Below are 7,033 nucleotides of genomic sequence, written 5' to 3'. Positions count from 1 at the left end.
CCTGAACAGAATAGCGACTCCCATCCTGTCCAGATAAGCTTACGGCTGCTTCGACCCATCCACTGAATGGAATTGCATTACCATTGATGGCAAACACCTCCAGACCAGCATTAGTTCCCACTATTTCACATAAGGGCCAAACATCACATGTTGGTAAGTATTTTTCTCTCCAGCTCTGATCAATGATGCTCACCTGTGCCCCGGTGTCGAGAAGCATGCTCACTTTATGGCCTCCAATTTCCCCTTCCAGTAGGCATTTCTTTCCAACAAACTGAACAACCTTCTCCTCAGAGTCCTGTGTTTGTCGTCCACTTGGTTTCCTTGATGTACAACCTGTGTGATTCCACAACCCAGCATTAACTGTAAAATTACGGCTGTGTGACCCTGGCTTGAAAACTGCAGTCTGTGGGGTGCTCTTTGATCTGATGTTCAGCATTGACCTGTTTTGTCTTTTCAGGCAGCCAAAAGCTCTATGGCCCTCTTCACCACACACGAAACAATGATTGCAAGTCTCTTCTTTCCCTCGTTCAGTACAGTTGAAACAACCTCGTCTTCTTTTCTCAGGAACTTTTGATATACACTGACACTGTCGTTTTGTTGTTTTAGTTTGTTGTAAGGAATTAACAACATTTGTCAGCGTCTCTACTTGAGTTATCAGTTTGCGAATCTCTCGATCAGTCTGATCATTTGTAGCAGCAGCTTTATTTTCTGGATCCTTTTCAACCTGAGCACAACGAGCATGAGTAATTTTGCTACGTGCCAGTGACTGTAGCTGACGTTGTCTTTCTTCCTCTTCACTTGTAACTTTTACAAGCTGTCTGAGAAGCACGCCGTCAGTTACATCACCTGCAGCGATAAGTTGCTTAAACTCATGACGAATCTCATTATACTTTGGCCCCAGACCCTGACAAACTGTGTAAAGAAACACTTCTTGAATGGTCTTCACATCGTATCTGATATCAACTGTGCTTTGTTTCGACGCAAACTGGATTTTCTGTTTTAGACCAATGACATGATACAGAAACTGCTGTGGATTCTCATTTTCTCCTTGACGTGCACACATCTTGCATGGTCAAATCCTCTTTCTCCATTTACATTTCCTTAAAATTACCAAATTTAGTGATTTTCAATCTCCTCTGATAATTTCACTCACTGAAATGCTCTTGTCCGCCCTCTACATAAGCTATTAAAGCTAATTTCGGAAGAAGAGTTGCCAATCTGACCTCCATGAACTTTAAACTCTCTCCGTGAGAGGTATGGAAGGTCTCTTCTAAACATATGATCATCAGTATTATGCAGGGTATGATAAGTTTGAGAAGAATGTGGGAGAGAGCTGGGCTGTGGTGGTGCAGCATACGGCCTTGTAGCTTGAATCTTCCGGCCTAGCTCGTCATACATCTTCAGCATCTTCTGATATTCAGTGTCTGTAGTGTCTGAGCCAGTGTGACTAGTCATTGTGTTTGTGTCAGGCGTTATGTGATCATAATGAGCCTGAGTTTGGCCTGTATTTGTGACATGTGCTTTGTCTTCGTGTACTGCTGCATGTTGGGATTGAGTAATCTGTGAAATTTGTCTCTCAGATGAAGTAACACAGCCATTCTCTCATCCTCTCTACACATCAGGTTCTTACGACACAAAAACCCATTTACAAACTCCTAACACCCCTCTTCATCCCCCAGTTCTACTTACAATTTCTCACCCTCATGGCTTTGTTCGATGTTTTTAGCGATAAAGAAGAGTTCAGAGCTCAGAGTTCAGAAGAGTTCGCAGCAGACTATATAGCGATCCACCGCACTCACATAGCGCCCTCTAGCAGCATGGAAGTACTATTGTTTCCGTCAATGCATTTTCACACACAGGGAATATATTGCATACTTAAACTGTGAAGAACCATCAGTTGGGGCGTCACATTTACTTAACACTAATATGTAAAACGCACAAAATAATTACTTTTTTATTGTTTTGAGTAAGTTTTTTTCGTTCTTTCGTTTTCCTAACTTTCAACGAGCGCGATGGACGAAGATAAGCCCACTCGAGGTGCCATGCATTCTTACGCAAAGAAATCTCTGGATGCCGTGCTGAAAGAGAACGATGCTAAGAATCCCTCAGGATTTAAAGTTCCCCTGCCTGAAACTCCTAGACAGCCGTCCAAAAAGTCAAAATTTGGCGAGAGATCGCCGTCGGATAATCAGGCGATATCCAATTTGCAACTGATGGAAGTTTTGGAGAGAGTTGAAAAAATGCAACTGGACTTTACGCATCGTATGCAGTCCCTCGAAGCGACAGTGAAAGACATCACGGGCACATTAAACAGTGTGACTGAAGCGCTTGGCTTTATGAGCAACCAAAGAGAAGAAGTGTCAGTCAAGGTGAGCTCGCTACAGAACCGCGTGGAGTCACGAGAAGGAGAACGGTGTGCTACGGGACAAATGCAAGGAGCTTTACGCTTACAAACGGAGGTGGAATCTACGCGTGTCCGGTATTCAGGAGCAGCGAGGAGATGTACAGAAAATTCTAATCGATCTATTCGGCGCAGTTTCTCCGGAGATCGCAGACCAGCTCGTGTACGCACTCGACATCGCCCACAGACTGGGCCCGCACTCGGAGGGAGCTCGCGCAAGCCGGCGCATTATCGTGCAGTTTCTGTCACGCAATGTCCGAGATAAGATCTGGAGGGATGCCAGAACCGCGAACATTCTCAAAGAACGGAAAATCCGGATTTTTTAAGATGCAAAGCTCCAAAAATGCCAGGAATAAACTTTGGCCACTTGTGGAGCGAGCAAGAAAGGAGGCGAAGAGAGCAGGCTTCAGAGGCCCGTTTGCTTATATCGACGGTAAAAGGATCTCTACAGACGATCAGAAAGTAGGGATGGCTGACGCGAACCTGACGTTTCGACGCTGTGTCGAGATCCCGAAGCGCAGATGTTTCGAAACACTGCTCCGAGATCTGATTCGAAACACCCATGTCACGTGACTACAGCTAAACGAAGCACCGAGGTGTTTCATCAGGTGCGCCTGTCGAAACTGCTTTGATTAAAAGGGGCGGGAACAAACCACACAGTCACACATCTGAATGAACCTCATTCCCCACAGTTTAAAAGTGAAGTTAATCCATCTTCACCTCATGGGTTTTGTGAGAGAAGATACATTTTGTGATATAAGTGAGATTTATAGTGCACTTTGGTTAGTTATATTTAGGCTAGATTTAAATGAGATATATTGACTGATAGGTATAGACAGCGACAGATAGGATAGATATAGTGACGCATTCAGATAGGCTACGTCAGACTTATAGATATATAATATAGAAGATATAGATATAGAAGATATTCTTAAGTGATATATATATAGATAGTCTAGATATGGAGGCTCCACATAAGAGATGTCACATAGACACTACATCTGGTGTGGGAGCGTTTCCATTTGGAAACACCACATAAAGTGAGATGTGTGTAGTGTGTATTTTATTGGCCCAGAATGCATGATCCATTAACTTAATTTTCAGGAATTTTCCCTCATTTGTATGTACTTGCTAAAAAATATTTGTGCATGCCATCAACAAGTGTCCCACCTTGTATATATATATATATATATATATATATATGTTGACTAAATCCTTCACCATATTTCCATATTATGGAATATATTCCATATTTTTGAATAAAAATGTTATGTAACAAATGACACAATTTATTACTTTTAATAATCTTAATTTTTCATGACAAAAAACAAAAGACTAAATTTATTTACAATGAGGAGGCAAATTGCCAAGTAGTTGTCAGACAGATATTAAAAACATGTTTTTTGTTTTGTTTTGTTAGTAATAGATCACTGTCAAGGTTATTTCAGATAAAAACACGCAAGTGTCCACTAGATGGCGGCATGGAGACGGGTGTCGGGTGTTGTTTCGAAGCTTCGGCACATTTGCTCCAACTGTTTCAGTGCTTCACGAAGCCTCGGTCTGCCCATCACTATCAGAAAGGCTGAATGATGCTGTGGCATCCTCGTCAAAGTTTCAGCACACCTAATGACTTCTGTGGTACTCACGGGTAGGCACGAACTGCGCCATTTTCTATCAGACAGAATAGACTTAAGCGTTACACATCTATTTTTATTTCACACATTGGATCTTTAACGCAGTTGTTTTATTTTTTGCGAACTTTATGACAATGTTTATAAAGAACATTTACGTTTGAAACCGTTGCTGAGGAGGGCGCTCGTTCTGAAGAAGTAAGGTGTCAGAAAGTCAAAAAAATAACAAACAAAGGGTTAAAAGAAATGAAAACGAAGAAGACTTTTACTCATGCCCTTATATTCGTTATATTTTATTTGTTCTATATTAATTTATGTTGCAGAGTCAGGCGAATTATTGCAGTTTTTTTTTCTTCTGTTCTAATTAAGATCCTGTTATATACCTAGTTCTTCAGGTATTACACTCTTGTTTAATTTTTATGTCTTTGTCTTTATTTTCTTTAAATGCCAGGGGTCTGAAAAATTATGTCAAAATTATTTTTATTTTCGAAGAGGCACAAAGTAGATTTTTGTTTTTTCCAGGAAAGTCATTCCACATCTAAAGATGCCAAATTTTGGAGGTCACAGTGGGGCAATGATATATGGTTATCACATGGGTCTGAACACTCAGCTGGAGTAGGGATTATGATGTATAATTTCAATGGTAGTATTTTGGAAAACAGTATTGATCCTTCAGGACACTTCTTACTAATGGTAGTTGTTGTCAATCAATTTGTATTAATTATTATCAATGTCTATGGATACAATTCTGTTGCAGAAAACTGCACTTTCTTTAACACACTAGCCCAAAAACTTTCGTATGCATTAGGCAAATATCCTACTGCCTTTCTGATTTTAGGTGGTGATTTTAATATAGCAATGAATGACATGCTTGATAGGCACCCTCCAAGGAAAGCAGTTTCTTCAAACTCAAATCTTGTTGCACTTATGGATAAGTTTGACTTGATTGACATCTGGAGAGAAATGTATTAATTATGTTTCTAAGAGTGATACAAGGTACACATCTTGCTTTTGGAAATATTGGACCCAAAGTCTGTATATGTTTTAGAAATGACTCCTGATGTGCTCATTTTTAACAATTTTTTTTTTTTGTATTATTATTTGTATTGTGTTGTCTTTATGGACCTATGTGTCTTGAATAAAAGTTGATGATGTATCCGGATGTAATACAGTATACATGGAGCAACAAAGACCGTTCGAGGCAATCTAGGATTGATTATTGGTTGATTTCTAAAACATTAAGTAAAAATAATATCTCTATTAATTTTAGCAACAGTCCACTCTCTGACCATAATGCCATTTATATTTTAGTAAATGTATAAAAAAATATTGCAACTAATACCTCCAAACCGTTGCTCTGGAAATTAAATAACTCCCTCCTTAAACATGTAAAGGTCAAGCAACAGATAACTGAACTAATCCAAACTTATTGGGAAAGGGCCGAATCACAAAAAGCTTATGGACGTAACTGGGAGCTCTTAAAATATGAATAAGGGAAATTCTTAAGAAAATTTGGAAGTAATATAGCAAAGCAAAATAGATTAATAGAGGATGAAGCTCTTTCACAACTATCTGCCTAATCACTTAAGGAACCTTTGACAGATATTCAAAGAATTGAATATTCGAAATTACAAAGTAAATTAGATGACCTGTATAGATCCAAAGCTAAAGGAACCTATGTTAGATCCAGAAAAAAATGGCTGGAGGAAGGAGAGCAAAATTCAGCCTATTTTTTTAGGTTGGAAAGATCCAATGCAATAAATGTTTCTATTGATCGTCTCAGTACAAATAATGGCATTCTGGATAATCCTAGAGAAATAGCTTCTTTTTGCTCTAAATTCTATAACAATCTGTAACCTCAAGATATTTAAAAAAATTCAGCCAAAACATTTTTGAATCTATTAATCACAATAAAGTAATTTCATTGGAAGATAAAGTAGCTTGTGATAACAATATATCCCAGTCGGAAATTCTACAGGCTATTAAGAGTTTAAAGAACAATAAAAGCCCCGGCTGTGAGGGGTTAACCTCTGACCTATACAAGATGTTTGCTGAGAGCTTATCGCCTTCACTTTTTACTAAAAGTGTTTGAGGAAAGTTTAGAATCGGAAGCGCTTCCACCAACCATGACACAAGGGGTCATCGCTTTGATACCCAAATCCAATAAAAATAAAGAATGTTTAGAAAAAAATTACCCTCTTAAATAATGATTACCAAATTCTAGCTTTAATTTTAGCAAAAAGAATTAAAAATGTTCTTAATCGTATTATTGATGAATCACAATCAGGTTTTATGGAAAAACGTCACATTTCGAATAATATAAGATTAATTCTAGATATTTTAGATTACGAGGAACTCATCCCTAACGACAGCTACTTGCTTTTCTTAGACTTCTACAAAGCCTATTTCAAGCTCTTGCCAAATTTGGGTTTGGAGATCCGTTTTGTAGAGCCATCAGGACATTATATAGAAATAATAATAGTGTTATTAAATTAAAATTTGGAACCTCACCAAGATTCGACTTGTCACGTGGAGTAAGACAAGGCTGTCCTAAATCTCCATATTTATTCTTGCTTGCCTCTCAATTTTTAGCTTTGCATATTTCCAGTAGTAATTTACAAGGTATCAAAATTGACGATAGGGAAATTATTATTAGCCAGCTGGCTGATGACACCACTTTATTTTTGAATGATTCCTCACAAATACCTTTAGCTTTGGAATTGCTTTATTCCTTTTCCAGAGCGAGTGTGAGTTAATGGCAACTAAGGGCTGTAATATTCCCTCAATATGCAACATACCTGTGAAAGATCAAGTTACATACTTAGGAATTTTAATTAATAAAGACCAAAAAACAAGATGTAAACTAAATTTTGACCCTCTAATATTGAAAACCCAAAAGAAGCTAAATTCTTGGCTGCAGAGAGACTTGTCAATAAGAGGAAGAATTTTACTCTCTAAAGCTGAAGGATTGTCCAGACTAACGTATGCGGCTCTCTCCTTG

Source organism: Pseudorasbora parva, chromosome 4 (genome assembly GCF_024679245.1).
Source record: "Pseudorasbora parva isolate DD20220531a chromosome 4, ASM2467924v1, whole genome shotgun sequence".
Lineage (NCBI taxonomy): Eukaryota > Metazoa > Chordata > Actinopteri > Cypriniformes > Gobionidae > Pseudorasbora > Pseudorasbora parva.
Note: the sequence above shows the minus strand (reverse complement) of the source record.